General features: G+C 43.7%; 1 protein-coding gene across 1 annotated transcript in view; it reads left to right on the top strand.

Annotated features, from left to right (window-relative positions):
* PPP3CA (protein phosphatase 3 catalytic subunit alpha) overlaps positions 1-18,926 on the top strand; it is a 271,308-nt gene that overhangs the window by 92,200 nt on the left and 160,182 nt on the right. The gene's annotated exons all lie outside the window — the stretch shown is intronic.

Below are 18,926 nucleotides of genomic sequence, written 5' to 3'. Positions count from 1 at the left end.
CTATCATATCTCCCCTCAGTCTTCTCTTCTCAAGGCTAAACATGCCCAGTTCTTTCAGTCTCTCTTCATAGGGCTTTGTTTCCAGTCCCCTGATCATCTTTGTTGCCCTCCTTTGAACCCTCTCCAGCTTGTCTGCATCCTTCTTAAAGTGTGGTGCCCAGAACTGGACACAGTACTCCAGATGAGGCCTAACCAGTGCTGAGTAGAGGGGAACTAGTACTTCCCGGGATTTGGAAGCGATGCTTCTATGAATGCAGCCCAAAATAGCATTTGCCTTTTTTGCAGCCACATCACATTGTTGGCTCATATTCAGCTTGTGATCGACGACAATTCCAAGATCCTTCTCGCTCGTAGTGTGGTTGAGCCACGTATCCCCCATCTTGTAACTGTGCATTTGGTTTCTTTTTCCTAGGTGCAGAACTTGGCATTTGTCCCTATTAAATGCCATTCTGTTGTTTTCTGCCCAGCACTCCAGTCTATCCAGATCACTTTGAATTTTGTTTCTGTCTTCCAAAGTATTAGCTATCCCTCCCAATTTTGTGTCATCTGCAAATTTGATCAGCATTCCCTGCACCTCCTCCTCCAAGTCATTAATAAAAATATTGAAGAGCACTGGGCCCAGGACTGAGCCCTGCGGTACCCCACTCGTTACCTCTCCCCAGCTTGAGAAGGTCCCATTGATAAGCACTCTTTGAGTCCGATTCTGTAGCCAACTGTGGATCCACCGGATCGTTGTTTCATCTAGCCCACTTCGAGCTAGTTTGCTCATCATGGGGCACTTTGTCGAAAGCTTTGCTGAAGTCGAGGTATATGATGTCTACAGCATTCCCACGGTCTACAAGGGAGGTGACTTGATCAAAAAATGAGATCAGATTTGTCTGGCAGGACTTGTTTTTGACAAATCCATGTTGGCTTCGAGTAATCACTGCATTGTTGTCAAGGTGCTTCCAGATGGATTGCTTTATGATCTGCTCCAGAATTTTCCCAGGGATTGATGTCAGACTGACTGGTCTGTAGTTCCCAGGTTCCTCCTTTTTACCCTTTTTGAAGATAGGGACAACGTTAGCCCTCCTCCAGTCATCTGGCACTTCCCCGGTCCTCCATGATTTCTCAAAGAGAATAGACAGCGGTTCTGAGAGCTCTTCTGCCAGTTCCTTTATGACTCTAGGATGCAGTTCATCTGGCCCTGGAGATTTGAACTCATTCAAAGTAATGAGGTGTTCCTTGACCATATGCCTGTCGATCTCAAGCTGCAATCCTGCCCCTTCAGCCTGTACTTCGCCTTTGCCAGGGGGGTCATAGACCCTCTTTTGGGAGAAGACTGAGCCAAAGTAGGAATTGAGCACCTCTGCCTTTTCTTTGTCATCTGTTATCATTTTGCCATCCTTATTTAATAGCTGAACAACCATTTCTTTCCTCTGCCTTTTACTATGCACGTAGCTGAAGAAAGCCTTTTTGTTGTTTTTAGCATCCCTCGCTAACCTCACCTCGTTCTCCGCTTTAGCCTTCCTGACGCCATCCCTGCAATTCTGTGCTACCTGCCTGTACTCTTCCTTTGTTACTTGGCCTTCTTTCCACTTCCTATATGTGTCCTTTTTTGTTTTCAGGTCATCCCTAAGCTTTTTGTGAAGCCACATTGGCTTCTTCTGTTGTCTTCCACCTTTTCTTCTTGTTGGAATTGTTTGTGATTGTGCCTTGAGAATTTCCTTTTTTAAAAGTTCCCACCCATCTTGGACTCCTTTTCTCGCTAGCATTGCTTGCCATGGGACCTTACTGATCATTGTTCTGAGTTTATTAAAATCAGCTTTCCTAAAATCCAGGGTACGCGTTTGAGTACACTCGGCTTTTGCTTCCCTTAGAACCAAGAACTCAAGTACAACATGGTCGCTTTCCCCCAGAGTTCCTGTAACTGCTACTTTATCCACTAAGTCATCTCTGTTGGTTAGGATCAAGTCAAGGATAGCCGATCCTCTAGTTCCTTCCTCTACTTTCTGTAGGAGGAAGTGATCCGCCACACAAGTCAGGAATTTCCTGGAGGGGCCATGTTTTGCAGAATTTGTCTCCCAACAAATATCGGGGAAATTGAAGTCCCCCATTACTACTACATCATGCTTCCTTAAAACATTGGCTATTTGCTTTTCAAAAGTTTCATCCTTGGCTTCTCCTTGATTGGGTGGCCGGTAGTAGACTCCGACCACCAGGTTCCTTTTATTCTTTGCTCCATTTATTTCAACCCAGATGCTCTCGATGGGGCTACCAAGCTCCTCCTCCTGTATTTCTGTGCAGAGATATGTATTTTTCACATACAGTGCAACCCCGCCTCCCTTTCTGTTCCTCCTGTTCTTTTTGAACAAGTTATATCCTTCAACTGCTGTATTCCAGTCATGAGAGTCATCCCACCAAGTCTCAGTTATACCTATCAAGTCATAATTTCCCTCCTGTATTAAGAGTTCAAGTTCGTTCTGTTTGTTTCCCATACTCTGGGCATTAGTATATAGACATCGAAGACCATGTGCTTCATAGTCTGGCTTTCTTCCTACATGTGTCTGAAGACTATTATTGGGCGCTATCAGCGCTGTTCTCTCCATTGCAGTGCATGCGCCTACGTCCATTGTTACCCCCAACATTACATCTCCCTTCCCCGTAGGATTCAGTTTAAAGCCCTCCTGATGAAGTTCTTCATGCTGTGGCCAAACACATTCTTCCCAGCCTTTGTGAGGTGCAACCCATCCCTAGCCAACAGCCCATCTTCCAGGAAGTATAGCCCGTGGTCCCAGAATCCAAATCTCTCTCGTCGGCACCACCTTCGTAGCCAGTCATTCACCCGGAGTATTTTTCGTTCCCTTTCTATCCCTCTTCTAACTACTGGAAGGATGGATGAGAAAACTATCTGGGCCCCAAAGTTCTTGAGTTTCCTTCCCAAAGCTTCAAAGTCTGACGTGATCTCTTCGTAGCTCCGCTTGGCGGTATCATTTGTTCCCACATGGATGAGAAGAAAGGGATACCTGTCAGTGGGCTTTATGAGTGCAGGCAACCTTTCAGTCACGTCTCTAATCTGTCCTCCCGGGAGACAACATACCTGGCGAGTCCACGGGTCTTCGCGACATACTTGGGTCTCGATCCCACGCAGCAAGGAGTCTCCCACTACTACCACTCTTCTCTTCTTCTTCTTGTAGGCCTGGGTTTCATCGCCTCTGTTTGACTGACCTTTAGCCTCTTGCTCACTCTCATGCAGGTTCCCCTGTGATTCTTCCTCTGCAGGCTGTCCTCCAGTCTCATCTGCAAGTACCTGGAATCGGTTCCACAGCTCCACCGCTTCCACTGGTGCAGAGTGGCGTCTAGTTCTTCTTCTCCTAACTGTCACCGTTTTCCAAGGAGTATCCTCTACTCCATTTTTCTTCACCTCAGCATTTCCCACTGCCTCATCTTGCTGTTGCTCTTCAAGCTTCTGGTCTGCCCTTTGCTGCTGTAGTTCCCCCATTCTGTCCAAGAACTCTTCGTGTTCTCTTATTCCCCGGAGGGTTGACAGTCGCCGCTCCAGTCCACTTACTTTTTCCTCCAGCAGCGTGATCAACTTGCACTTGTTGCAGGTGTAGGCCATGTTGTTCTCAGGCAAGAAAACAAACATTGCACACACCTTGCAGGTCACCACCACTGGAGAGTCTTGTCCTTCCATAGCCTCTTTTCCCTTTTTGTGTCTAGCTTTGTGATTGTTCTAGACTAGCCTGTGCCTGCTCCTCTACTCAGTAGAGGTTAAAAGCAGAGTCCCACTGGTGTGGAAGTGTGTGTTACAAGACAAATAAATGAAAAAAAGTTAGTAAAAAAAAAATAAAAAAAAAATGTTAGGGGCCTCCCCCTTGACCTCCCCTGCCGAACTCCCCTGGCCAACTCCTGTTTGCTCCCCCTGTCCGCTCGCTCTGTTCGCTCGCTCTCTGGGAGCTTGCCTGCTTCTGTAGTCCCTGGACCAGCTGGAGCAGCTTGCTCTGCTCTGCTCTGCTCAGCTGGGAGGCGGGAAACAGACTGAAGCTTCCCGCCCAGTCAGCTGCTGGGAGTACTCAGGCCACACCCCTCCAATTCAGTTGGAGCTCTCAGAAGCTCCTGGTGAGCTCACAGCCAGTCAGAAGGATAAAGGGCAGCGCCCTGGGCTTCCTGCAACCCACTTACCTCTTAGCCTCTGTCTCCTTTGTCTCCTTTGTCTCTTCAACCACTGCAACTCCCCTGGCCAACTCCTGTTTGCTCCCCCTGTTCGCTCGCTCTGTTCGCTCGCTCTCTGGGAGCTTGCCTGCTTCTGTAGTCCCTGGACCAGCTGGAGCAGCTTGCTCTGCTCTGCTCTGCTCAGCTGGGAGGCGGGAAACAGACTCAGATAACAGTTTGTGTTATCAGGTGTATCCCTAACATGCCCATTTACCTAAACTGCGTTGGAGCAGTTACATTTTCCATTGTAGCACATGGCTTTGGGGTGTGTGTGTGTGTGGGGGGGGTTCTGTTCTTAAATGGGGTGTAACTGTTCTTTGTTCAGTATCTAATAAAAGCAAAAGCTGTCAACACACTGCTTGGAAGCTGATGGAACAAACTTGGGTGGGATGTGAAGTTCAAAAGTAAATTCCACTGACGAAGGTCAGGACGTTGCAATCAGCTTTTCCAGATGTAATCCTGTATGTGCTAGTCTACACTTAAAGGGATTTCTGTTGAGCTCGACTGTGCTTCCCGGTGTTTTTTTAAAGAAGTTTTTTTAAAATAGCAATTGACGTTAAAATAGAAGATGATGTGTGTATGGAAGGATATGTAACGCACATTGGCTTGGTGCATTAGCATGAGTACACCAAGCTAGCGGTGTCCTAGCATGAGTGGAAAACGCACACGAGAGAATCTCTGATTTCCACTGATTTAACCCCCATACCACACTGACAGCCATTCCCAAGGATCCTCTGACCCCTGAATCAGCTTTGGGGTGTGCAGGGGACTGCAGTGGGAAAGAGGGAGCAAGAAAATCCAAATCCATGAGCAGAATTCCACCTGCAGTTTTTAGGATGTAAGCTACTCTGTGCACATGCATGGATAAATGCGCATACACTTTTGTACTGATTTTAGTTAGTTAGTTATTAATTACATTTATATCCCATCTTTTTTCCTCCATAAGGAACCTAAGGCAGCATGCATGGTCCTCCTCCTCCTCCATTTTATCCTCACAACAACAACCCTGTGAGGTGGGTTGGGCTGAGAGTCTGTAACTGGCCCAAAGTCACCCAGTGAGCTTCCATGGCTGAGTGGGGACTAGAACCCGGATCTCCCGACTCCCAGTCCAACACTCTCGCCACTATACCACACTGGCTCTCAATTATGCTTGGCTCATTAGTCTAACAAGAAAACACACATTGAAATAACCATTGGAACTCTAGATCCAGGCCTTGATGAAGGACTGGGTGAACAAGTCATTGGACTGATGTTTTTCAAAACACCAGATCATCGTGCTGTATGGCGCTCCTCTTTTGGAAAATGAGGGTCCTTCCAAAAAAGATTGCGAGATGATGGTAGTGATGCTGTAGGACCCTCATTTAAAAAATAAGGGTGCAATCTTATGCATGTTCAGATAGAAAAAAAGCCCTGAGCCAGCTTGCTGGCTGGGAAATGCTGGGAGTTGTAGGACATCTTTCTGCCTAAACATGCATAGGATTGCTCCTTAAAATAGTAAAAAAAAAAAAATCCACTAGGCCTATATACCTAAGGCTGCAATCCCCTGCACACTTACTTTGAAGTAAGTCCCATCAAATTCAGTAGGTCTTACTTATGAAAAGACATGAATAGGATTGCAATGAAAAGCAGCATTTTGGATTTCAGCCTCATTTTTTTAAAGCAAAGTTCTCCAAGAACCTGGAGTTAGAACAGAATAAGTCAACCAGCCATTGTGCTGTTATTTTCTCTCTTAACACTTTATTAGTACTACTTCATTAGTAATAAGTGATTGTTGTTATTATTCCATTTTCCAAAGCTAGTGGGACATGCCATTCTAACAGATGACTACTAGCAGGTCTGTGACCTAGTAACTTTCTGGTGCCTAAAGTGCCTTTAGACTGATGAACAGGTAGATCTTCTGCTATCCTACTATCTGCTGTACCTCCATCTCTGTCCAGTTCTGTACCATACAGTGGCTTTGTTTTATGCTAGGACAATAATCTCCTAATGACACCTCTTTCTGGCACAGCTGCATCAACCTGTTGTGCTCTCCCTGGCATAGTGTTCCCAGGTTGCTTAATGAGGCAGTGCAACATGTTGTGGTTTCAATCCAGTCCAGTCAGTGGTCAGAAGGATCTCGAAGTAACTCTTTAAAAAAATTCTCAAAAAATTTATTTCCATTCTTTAGATGGGTGTACACATTCCAGTGTATGGCATTGGTTTTTCTTCAGCAATGCAGTTACATTTTTGTCTTCAGGCAGAGAGAGCCGGTGTGATGTACTGGTTAGGGTGTTGGAGAGACCCTGGTTCATATCCCCATTCTCGCCATGAAGTTCACTGGTGACTTCAGGCCAGTCACCAACTCTCGGCCTAATCTACCTCTCATCGTTGTTGAGAGGATCATGTATGCTGCCTTCGGCTCCTTTGAGGAAAAGGCGAGATAGAAATGTAACAAATAAAAATAAATGTTGAGGGTAAAAGAATTGACAAAATGGTTGCCAGAGTAAAAACTACGGCGAATGTTGTATATAAATTTTGTGTTCCGCTAGTGTGGTTCTTGGAACTTCAAGTCACTCAAGGTGTTATTTTTTTATGTCATTTATAGCACCTTCATAGTGCTACAATGTGAGAACAAGGAGGCTGATCTATCTATACATCCTCTGGTAGTTATCCAGTGTAGGACTTTGTTTGGCAGGCTCCTCTACTATAAGTGGGCCGTGACTGTGCTGTTCCTTAGCAACCATGGACTGTCATGACTCACTTTCTATGTACTGTATGTCACCTGTAACAACCAACTTGGCAAAATAAGTCTAAAATAGCTGTTATTTCACAGCAATTGTTCTCTGCAAATATGCCCTCATCTTTCTCTTGCCTTATTCAAGCAGATGAAAAATTCATGCTTTAATTATGCCTAGCTGACAGCGTTTATGACACTTTTCCCTCCCCAAAAATGGAAAATATTGGTCACTGGTTTCCTTTTTGCATAGTTCTTCTCCTCCATAGTTGGTGCATAGTACAACGTGTATCTTGAAGAATTTAACATGGAATATAATGCAGTCGTTCCTTCGGCTAGAATTGTATTTGGACTCCAGCAATGTCCCAAGAATTAATAGGCATGGGATGTTATATGTTAGGGGCGTAAAACTTCAAAAGATTTGGTTGACTTCATTTTGAGTAGTGAATTTTGGGCGAAATTGCAATACTGATGCGCATTACATTAATTTGGGGGGGGGAATTGTAAAACTACATGTTACATTCATTGCGTAGTGTGCAGCTCCCCCTCTACATTTTATTTCCTCCACAGTAAGTGTGTATACCTGGGATCTGGATTGGGACCACCATGGACACAGAAGGAAAGTTTAATCCTCCCCAGCCATTTCCCTCCCCAAATTTCACATGCAGTAGTTTAAAAAGAAAGTCTCCATTGGCATCAACGGAGGTTCTCCTCTTTTTTAACTACAGGACACCAGCGGAAGGATTTGGGAGCGGGGGGAAGTAACTGGGGAGAGATGGATTATAAATTTCCCCTTCTTGTACAGAGTGGTCTTAATCCAGATCTGTGGACTGTATGCTTACTTTGGAGTAAACAAAGTTGAGGGGGGGATGTATACTACATAATTAATGTAACATGTAGTTTGATCTTAAAACTAATCTATTGACTGCATTAATACCAATAAATATAATATGTGAAACAGGAGAGCATCTTTAGGAAATGCAGGCAATTATTTATTTGAGATGACCCAGACTAGAGCAGCTCTTGAAATATTCTCAGGAATGTGAGGTGCTCTATGTTTCTGCTAGGTGGAAAAAAGCAAAAACAAATAATGCCTTACTTGTATTAGGGCCAAAACAGACATTATTTTAATGTAGGTCTAGCAGCTATAACATCTTTTCATTTGTATTCTAGAGTAGGTGAAGGACCCCTGATACAGATCTGTAAAGCTCCCCTACCCTCACCGTAGGATCTGGATTGGGGGCCCTGCACCATTTCTAGAGTACAAATGAAAAGAAGACATAGCTGCTAGATATGTATTTAAAATAATGTCTGTTTTGGCCCTTTTTCAGATCCTTGGGCGGCTTTCCTCTGTGTATTCAGTGAATGCAGGTAGGGTAGAGGAAGCGAAGCAGAACCTGCGTCCACTGTCCACATATTTTTTTGCATATCTACGGTGGCGCGCCTGTGTGTGTATGCTTGCATGCATGTAGCCACATTGCAGTCATGTAAATGAACTTGCAGGTATTGGGATGGAACCTAGCAACCCCACCTGACCTGTGTTCTGTTACGGTTTTCACGAAAAGGCTGGAATATCTGAAAAGGTCTCACTGGGGCTGTTCACATGACATGCTAACCCACACTCACTGGTTGAGTGTGGGCTGTTTTGAACTGTGGGTTGTTTGTTGAACTGTGGGCTAGTGTGTTGTCTGAACATAGCCAGGGTGGCTTGTTATATGTGCAGTGTGGTTTACTGTCTTGAATAAACCCGTGGTTTGTTGCTGGGTTGTTCAGGGTGGTTAACAAGTCACACTTCATGGTTAACAAGCCACCCTGTCTGCATTCAGACAACATGATAACCACCCTGCAGAAAACGTGCTGCATTCAGACAGCACGCTAACCCACAGTTCAACAAACAACCCACGTTTCAAAACAAGCCACACTCAATCACCGAGTGTGGGTTAGTGTGTTGTATGAACAGCCCCATAGTTAATGCTACCAGGGTTTTCAAATCACGGTTAGTAGCAACAGCTGGTTAAGGAAGCAGTGGGACATGTTTGTGCCTAGACTGTAGCTTCCACTCACAGAAGCTGTCTCTGCGTGATTTTCGGGGATCTCTCCTCAACATCCTACCCCATTCAGCAGGGTTCCCCAAACTTCTGTGTAGCATTGGGGGCCCTAGAGGGGATGAATGGGCTGTGGCTCAGTAGTAGAGCACATACTTGGCATGCAGAAAGTCCCAGGTTCAATCCCTGACATCTCCAGGTAGGGCTGGAAAAATTCCTGCCTGCAACTCCAGAGAGCTGCTGCCACTCAGTGTCAACAATACTGGGCAATATTGAACCAGTTGTCTGACTCAGTATGAAGCAGCTTCCTATGTTCTAAGGCCACTCTCATTAGTCAAGCTGCATCTGGATCCAACCCAGTGTGTCTGGGAAAAGGGAATTGCAGGTTCATAAATAGCCATGGTAACTGTGCTATGTATCAGTTGCTTTGAAGTGACCAGTAGGAAAGCTTGACTGGGTTGTGCTTAGGTTGTGACTAATAGGGCAAATAAAAATGTTCGTATGTTACTCACTTTGTTGCTGTCCCAGCAGAATTGCACAGAAAGAAGCATTTGTTCATCTCCATTCCTCTTGACTCTGCTAAATTGCCCAGGAGTCATGCATGGCTCAAGAGACAACACATGGACTCCACAAGACGCAAACACTTAAAATGTTTTGGATCCACAGAACCTGTTGTTGTTGTGAGACTGGCTTCTGTGGCATGAAGAAATAATATGGTGGGGGAAAAAATAACACTTCCCTTTACGCTTTTCTAGTTCACCAATGAAACACAGTCATTATTAGGGCTTTGTTTATTTGCTTTGACTGGATATTGGGCAATCCACATAAGAAGCGCATGATGGCATTTCATGATGGCATCGGCTGGTGTTTCTGGTACAGGAAAGTTTACAGGAACAATGAGGGGAAAGCCATTTGTGTTTTCAACTTGTTGCAATATCATCTAGGGAACCAGGATCCCCAAGGGCAGATTCTACACAGTTAAAAGGCAATCCCCAATAGTTTCTCTTTCTTCTGAGCCCTGAGGGAGATGCCATGTGCAGGTTGAGGTAGAGGCAGCAAGACGTTTTCTCTGGTTTTATGTGTTGTTCAGTAGTGAAAGACAATATAAACAGCCCAATTAGCCTTTTTTTTCCAGCCTAGAGTGCTGTTAGGTATGTGCAGAAAGGTTAAACTTTTTGTAATATGAAATATCAAACATGCCTGCAGCTGTGATTTTCTCTACTGCGGCTTTGAGAAGAAGCACTGCTATTCAGACAAAAACTAAACACTACTAAGAACCACTCCACGCATTGTAAGTTCCTTGAGTTGGCTGGGGACTCTTATTCCTTAAAGCACTTTTTTTTTCTGATGATGCTATAAAAGTAGATGATTAAAAAACAATAGTAAGCAATCTACAGGTAAATAGCACGTCAGTAGTTAATGTACGCTACGAGCAATGCACATATGATAGGGGTATATGTGCTAGGGGGCTTGGTTTGCTCGCAACTTTCTGTTCCTATGTTCACACAGTAACAAACATGGCTTTGCTGCAGAATGATGTGTGAGTCATATCTTAATCTCATTAAAACCAATGGGACATAACTGTGGGCTAGGAGTGCAGTTAAGGTATCTGTTCATCAAATTGTGTGGGTTTTTTTAAAGTGAAAAAGTCACTTATTGAATTCAACCTCAGTCTTTTTCCTGCTCCTTCAGGGTCTTAATAAGTGCTAGTTTTAGCTTCTTCTCAATGCGTAAAGTTTCTTTAGTTTGTGCTGTTAGAGATTTCCCCCCCCCCAAATTAATTAACATACATTTTAATTAACAAATAACAAAACTGGGATAACTGTTGTCACCATTTACTGCTGATGTGAATGGTCCTTTTGCTTATCTTAAGCTTTACAAAGGATTGCCAGAGACTGTATTTTCCCATTTTTATTTATTATTTATTTATTAATTTAATTTCTTAATCACCCATCTGGCCGGTCACCCGGCCACTCTGGGCAATGTTGTTGTTGTTGTTGTTCAGTCGTTCAGTCGTGTCCGACTCTTCGTGACCCCATGGACCATAGCACGCCAGGCCTTCCTGTCCTGCGCACTCTCCCGGAGCGTGCTCAAGTTCATATTCATTGCATCCGTGATGCCATCTAGCCATCTCATCCTCTGCCGTCCCCTTCTCCTTTTGCCTTCAGTCTTTCCCAGCATCAGGGTCTTTTCCAGGGAGTTTTCTCTTCGCATTAGGTGGCCAAAATATTGGAGCTTCAGCTTCAGTATCTGGCCTTCCAATGAGCACTCAGGGTTGATTTCCTTTAGGATGGACTGATTTGACCTCCTTGCAGTCCAGGGGACTCGTAAGAGTCTTCTCCAGCACCACAGTTCGAAAGCATCAATTCTTCAGTGCTCAGCCTTCCTTATAGTCCAGCTCTCACAGCCATACATTACTACTGGGAAAACCATAGCTTTGATTAGACGGACCTTTGTCGGCGAGGTGATGTCTCTGCTTCTTACTATGCTATCTAGGTTGGCCATAGCTTTCCTCCCAAGGAGCAAGCGTCTTTTAATTTCATGGCTACAGTCACCGTCTGCGGTGATCTTGGAGCCCAAGAAAGTAAAATCTGTCACTGCTTCCATTTCTTCCCCTTCTATATGCCAGGAAGTGATGGGGCCAGATGCCATGATCTTAGTTGTTTTAATGTTGAGTTTCAAACCAGCTTTTGCACTCTCCTCTTTCACCCCCAACAAGAGGCTCTTGAGATCCTCTTCGCTTTCTGCCATTAGGGTGGTATCGTCTGCATATCGGAGGTTGTTGATAATTCTCTCAGCAATCTTAATTCCAACCTCTGATTCATCCAACCCGGCATTTCTCATGATGTACTCTGCATATAAGTTAAATAAGCAGGGTGACAATATGCAGCCTTGTCGTACTCCTTTCCCAATTTTGAACCAATCGGTTGTTCCATATCTGGTTCTGACTGTTGCTTCTTGACCCTCGTACAGGTTTCTCAGGAGACAGGTAAGGTGGTCTGGTACTCCCATCACTTTAAGAATTTGCCACAGTTTGTTGTGATCCACACAATCAAAGGCTTTAGCGTAGTCGATGAAGCAGAAATAGACGTTTTTCTGGAATTCTCTTGCTTTCTCCATGATGCAGCGAATGTTGGCGATTTGATCTCTAGTTCCTCTGCCTCTTCTAAACCCAGCTTGTACTTCCGGTAGTTCTTGGTTCACATACTGCTGAAGCCTAGCTTGTAGGATTTTGAGCATCACCTTGTTGGCATGTGAAATGAGCGCAATTGTGCGGTAGTTTGAACACTCTTTGGCGTTGCCCTTCTTTGGAATTGGAATGTAAACTGACCTTTTCCAGTCTTGTGGCCACTGTTGAGTGTTCCAGATTTGTTGGCATATTGAATGCAGCACTTTAACAGCATCATCTTTTAGGATTTTAAATAGCTCGGCTGGAATACTGTCATCTCTGCTAGCTTTGTTGTTACTAATGCTTCCTAAGGCCCACTTGACTTCACTCTCTAGGATGTCCGGCTCAAGTTCAGTGACCGCACTCTCATGGCTATCAGGGACATTCAGATCTTTCCTGTATAGTTCTTCTGTGTATTCTTGCCACCTCTTCTTAATCTCATCTGCTTCTGTTAGGTCCCTGCCTTCTTTGTCCTTTATCATGCCCGTCTTTGCACAAAATGTTCCCTTGAGATCTCCGATTTTCTTGAAGAGATCTCTAGTCTTTCCCATTCTGTTGTTTTCCTCGATTTCTTTGCATTGTTCATTTAAGAAGGCCTTCTTGTCTCTCCTTGCTATTCTCTGGAACTCTGCATTCAGTTGGGTATATCTTCCCCTTTCTCCCTTGCTTTTTGCTTCCCTTCTTTCCTCAGCTACTTGTAAAGCCTCATCAGACAGCCACTTTGCTTTCTTGCATTTCTTTTTCTTTGGGATGGATTTCGTTGCTGCCTCCTGAACAATGTTACGGACCTCCGTCCATAGTTCCTCAGGCACTCTGTCTATCAGGTCTAATCCCTGAAATCTATTCCTCACCTCCACTGTATATTCAGAAGGGATATGATTTAGGTCATACCTGAACGGTTTAGTGGTTTTCCCGACGTTCTTCAATTTAAGCCGAAATTTTGCAAGAAGCAGCTCATGATCTGAGCCACAGTCAGCTCCAGGTCTTGTTTTGACTGACTGTATGGAGCTTCTCCATCTTTGGCTGCAAAGGACATAATCAATCTGATTTCGATATTGACCATCTGGTGACGTCCATGTGTAGAGTCGCCTCTTGTGCTGTTGGAAAAGAGTGTTTGCTATGATCAGCATGTTCTCTTGGCAAAACTCTATTAGCTTTTGTCCTGCTTCATTTTGTACACCAACGCCATGCCTGCCTGTTATCCCGGTGATTTCTTGACTTCCTACTTTAGCATTCCAATCCCCTATGATGAAGAGGACATCTTTTTTGGTGTTAGTTCTAGAAGGTGTTGTAGGTCTTCATAGAACCGATCAACCTCAGCTTCTTCGGCCTCAGTGGTTGGGGCATAGACTTGAATTACTGTGATGTTGAATGGTTTGCCTTGGATTCGTACTGAGATCATTCTATCATTTTTAAGATTGTACCCCAATACTGCTTTTCCCACCCTTTTGTTGACTATGAGTGCTACTCCATTTCTTCTAAGGGATTCTTGCCCACAATAGTAGATAAGATGGTCACCTGAATTAAATTCGCCCATGCCTGTCCATTTTAGTTCGCTGATTCCCAAGATGTCGATGTTCAATCTTGCCATCTCATGTTTGACCACCTCCAGCTTACCTTGATTCATTGATCTGACATTCCAGGTTCCTAAACAATATTGTTCTTTACATATGTATATATCTGCGAACTGAAGTGGATACTTGTCCTTGAAAGGTTATGCTACAATACATTTCTTAGTCTTCAAGGTACCACAGGACTCTTTCTTGTGTTTTCAGCAGTGGACTAACTGCTCTGGAAATTGCTTTTCTATGCTACCAAGAATCTGAAGCCTATTTTAAGAGTTATCTGGAGGAGGAGTTATACCAGGTAGGGGTGAACGAAAGTCACTTACCTTTTCTCGCAGCTTTTTCGCGGTGGGGGGGAGCGCTTCGCTGCTCCCCCCGCGAAGTTCAGGCCGGGGGGGGAGGCTTCCCGCCTCGCCCGGCCGAAATTCAGGCCGGGGGGAGAGGCTTCCCGCCTCGCCCGGCCGAAATTCAGGCCGGGGAGGAGGCTTCCCGCCTCGCCCGGCCGCGAACACGAAAGTAAAAAAAAAAAAAAAAAAAAAGTCCCCTGATAGGCTACGTGACGATTCACGTAGCCTATCACGGCTAGATCTGGAAAGTCAGCCGTGATAGGCTACGTGAATCGTCACGTAGCCTATCACGGGTGACTTTAAAAAAAAAAAAAAAGCGCGTACGCGAATGGCGGCCCCCATAGGGAGCCGCCATTCGCGTTCCTTATTTAGTTGCTGTAGTCTACGTCAATGTTTACGTAGACTACAGCGAAAATAAGGGCAACGCAAATAGCGTTGCCCTTATTTTCGCCGTAGTCTATGTAAACATTGACGTAGACTACAGCGACCAAATAAGGAAGGGGAATGGCGGCTCCCTATGGGGGCCGCCATTATCCGTACACACTTTTTTTTTTTTTAAAGTCACCCGTGATAGGCTACGTGACGATTCACGTAGCCTATCACGGCTGACTTTGCAAATCTTGCCGTGATAGGCTACGTGAATCGTCACGTAGCCTATCAGGGGACTTTTTTTTTTTTTCTTTCATTGCAATGGCGGGGGCGGCAGCCGGTCAAAAGACCGGCTGCCGCTCCCGCCCCGCTCGAACACCGGACGAACCGCCAGCCGGACCCGCCGCCGGGAGGGACATTCAGGGAAGGTAAGTCCCGTCCCGGGGGGGGGGCGGGGGGGGCGGAGGATTTCTCCCCTAAACTTGTTCGGGGGGCCGAACACGTTGGCGCTCGGCCCCCCGAAGTTTCGGGGAGAAATTCTCCCAGGTGACTGGTGGTCTGTGCATATTGTAGGAATCATTACTGCCCTCTCTTGGTGATGACATGAATTGCATGGTTTAAGAGAGACCCATTTTGTGTTTCATTTGGTTTTATTCATTTTACTGCTTTTGTGCAAATAAAATATATACACATCGTGCATATGTTAAAATATGCACATACCTTGTACAAATCATATGAGAAGGCAAGTGGTCAACCATTTATGGCTCTGCCTTTTTTCTACATTATGTTAATTAACCATTAATCATTTGCAGCTGGAAAATAGTAATTAGCTAGTATCAGATGGATACTACTGGCTTAAATAGTACTTTCAGCTTGGAGCAACGGAAAACACTACTGTGCTGCATTTTCAATAACTCAAAAGATGTTTTTTAAAAAAGAAAGATTTGCCGCCCATATTTAATGGCACAAATCCTCTTGAATACTTTGTTATTCTTTGTTATTAAACATGTCATTAAAATGTCTATAGTGTAATGTCATGAACGATATATATTTGTCATTCTATTTGAAATGCCAGCCTGTCAGTTCTCCTCTCCAGACAGATGATTAAATGATAATGAAGCATGACTGGGCTGCTTTAATATATTTGGCCAATATCAACTATAAATAACTATGAACTTTAAAATACCTAAATGTCTAGTGGCTACATCTCTCCCCACGCCCATTTTTACTCTAGAGTAGGTAAAGGTCTCCTATCCTGACTGGTACCTTAGCTTTGGATGGTAGGGAGGTTTTTAAGATTTGGATCTGGTCCCTTTAGAGTAAAAAATAGAAAAAAGACATAGCTTCTAGGCACACAATTATAGTAATGTCTGTTTGCGCCTTAAAACCAGTGAAATAAAAGCCTTCAGCCTTCCAATTGTGTAACTCAAACTCAAGGCAACTCACAAATGAAAATAAATTGAAGTAGTTCATGTGAACATGATTTCCTTTTAGAAATTCTGGTTTCTTTTCTCGCAGATTTCTGGGTTGAGAGAATTGTACAGTTTCAGGAAGTTGGGTACTGATATCCAGTTATAGTTAAATGACATATCCTTTCAGTATTTAACTTGGCTTTCTAGACATGACAATCAGATACATTGGTCTGCTGCAGTGTAAACCTTCCAATACTTTAAGCTAGTGTTAGATACGTTGTGGGATAAGTCATCTTCCTTCCTCATTTGACTATGTTGGTGGGGTGTCTCATATGCCTGCTATTCATGTTGATTCCAATCCCAGCTCCCCTATCTTATGATATTGTGTATTAGCACTAAGTAGTATGGTTGCTCAGGCTGGAGCAACCATCACAAACAGGTCAGTGCAGATGGGAAAGGGTAGGAGAAGAGACTGAGGCTCTCTGTGCCTGACATGCTCTGATGTGGTTTCACTAGTCCAGCTTTCTCCAACCTGATGTCCTCCAGATGTGTTGGACTACAACTCCCATCATCCGAACACATCTGGAGGGGCATCAGGTTGTGGAAAGCTGGACTATACAGTAGTGACATTTAATATTCAGTGTTGCAATTCATAGCGAAATCATCAGATTCAACTGTGCATCTCTACTGGACCATGTACATATACTTATATGCAAACCTAAAAGGGTTGCCCTTGTATGTAGTGTAAGCTAAATAGAAGCCAGACTGTCTTGTTAAAATGTCAGGAAGCTAAAGGAGAAAACAATAGTACATGGATTGTGTGCCAAGAATGGTGTTGTGTTCCCCTCTGCTGGCACCGCAGCGGCTGTTTAATTAAGAACCTTATTCCCATAGCTATGCTGAGAACATTGGTGTTGCTGGCACAGACAGCACTAAACAAAACCATTAACCATTTCTCCTGCATTGGAGCATGGCATTTCTTTTGTTGGTGATTTTTTTTTAACATTGCAGATTCAGAAAATTCTGAAGCAAGTTTAACTTCAGGTAGCTCAGTCACCCTTTTTCCCAGCCTGGTATAAAACTAAAAACATTATCCTGAAATTTCCTTAGCAGGATGTGAGCTTAGGTTCTCTTCCTCTCTCTCTTTTTTTAATCAAGATATTTTATTTTGTTTTGAAATTAAGTTTAAAAAATAATGTTAACAAAAGGAAGAACATACATAATAATATAACAAGATCACTAAAGAATCAAATAAACTCCCTAATTATAATTCTTAGTCTATCACCAATATGCTTGTGGAACATCTACAGTAAAACAGTCTAAGTAGGAGCTCACTAATGAAGGAATGAAAATACAAGTTATACAGCATATAATGTGTGCAAGTGTGTGTGTATATATATGTGTATATATATTACTCAGAAAAAATATACGCAACTGTACTTGGTTGGAATGTGATCAACATTTTAAAGAGCTTCAACATAGGAAATAAATAGAAATGATGGTACCATAATATCTTTCTTAAAATTAGGATTCCCTGCTTGCTGCACCTCCTCTCCTGTCCACTAACTTGTAGAAGAAGCTGACTGGTCCCATCTCTAGCCAGGATTGTATCCTCTAGCTCTTAATGTATTGTTTGCAGCATGTGAATAGCAGCCTGAAAACCATAAGTGGGAGCCGTGGGAGAACTCACTTATGTTTTTCTCACACATCATCTGTTTAACCTTCATATTTAGAGGCACTCCTGTTGTACTCCCAGTTTGAACTGAACTGAATGACATACTTGATGTAGGAGGCCGTTCTGGAGCATGTTTCATCCAGTAGATCATGTACCTGCAAGGGAACAGCGGCCTTGGAAGTTCCTTTTACAAATAGTATAGATGTATTTATGATGGTTAATGTGAAACCTGGGATAAAATATTTGCAAGCTTGTAAAGGAAATATTTACCAATTTTGGTTGGTTGGTTTGCTTGTTACATTTTGGGGGATTCCAGTTATCAGAAGCATAGCTCAGATTTAACTCTCTCTTTTTAAGAGCAGATGATTCAGTAACTGCTTATATTAGTGAAGTATAAGTGTTATTGAAAGGTTTCCCCTTCCTCTCCTTCCTGCATGCAGCCTGCTCTCACAAACCACCTTTGGAGCCCTTTTTTGAGTCCCAAAAGGCAGCATATACATATTTTTTAAGTGTGTATGTGTGTGTGTATCTCTTTCCTACAAAGTTGCTTCTTTAGCTTACCTAGTCATTTTTATAGTCGGTTCAACCATTTTTTTAGGATGTTTTCTTCACTCATGGGAGTGGTGTAGGTGCAAGAGTTATGTTTTTCGCACACATCATCTGTTTAACCTTCATATTTAGAGGCACTCCTGTTGTACTCCCCGTTTGAACTGAACTGAATGACATACTTGATGTAGGAGGCCGTTCTGGAGCACGTTTCATCCAGTAGATCATGTACCTGCAAGGGAACAGCGGCCTTGGAAGTTCCTTTTGCAAATAGTATAGATGTAAAATCATCTATACTACATCTTAAAATTAGATGTAAGTGCCACCATGGCACTTGGACGTCTGAGCCTTGTGAAATATACTTTCAAGGAGTTTCAGCGTCTCATCCCTCACTCCTTTGAGTGAATAGAAAAGGTAGCCTCCGAAGCAGCTCTTTAAGACAGCCTTTCTTCTTGTCTCCCAGATGTTGTTGGACTGCAACTCCCTTCACCTGACCATTGGCTATGCTGGCTGTGGATGATGGGATTTTTGTTCCATCAACATTTGGGGACCCCAAAGTGGGAAAGGTTACTTCTTGTCTTAAAGTTTAAGATGTGGAAACCTCAAGTGTTGCTTGGTTAAATCTAGGAATTGCAAATATAATGGGAGATATACTCCATTTGATGTGACTGGCCTGTACATATTGTAGATGTACTAGTTCTGAATCTTCCTCAGAGCTTTTCATTCACTTTTCTATAATTTGAGCCTCCCCCCAGCAGCAGCTTGGGTCAGTATAATAACCTGCAGCTGGCAAGGCAGGCAGCCTCTAATGCCACTCCAATTTAGGAAAGGGAGTTAAGCTTGGATAATGGTTCATCTTGGTCCTTGAAACGGAGAGCATCACCTCTCTTG

This window comes from Heloderma suspectum, chromosome 5 (genome assembly GCF_057233095.1).
Source record: "Heloderma suspectum isolate Gila_16-S chromosome 5, 16-S_ref, whole genome shotgun sequence".
Lineage (NCBI taxonomy): Eukaryota > Metazoa > Chordata > Lepidosauria > Squamata > Helodermatidae > Heloderma > Heloderma suspectum.
This window is presented reverse-complemented; position numbering and strand designations above follow the sequence as displayed.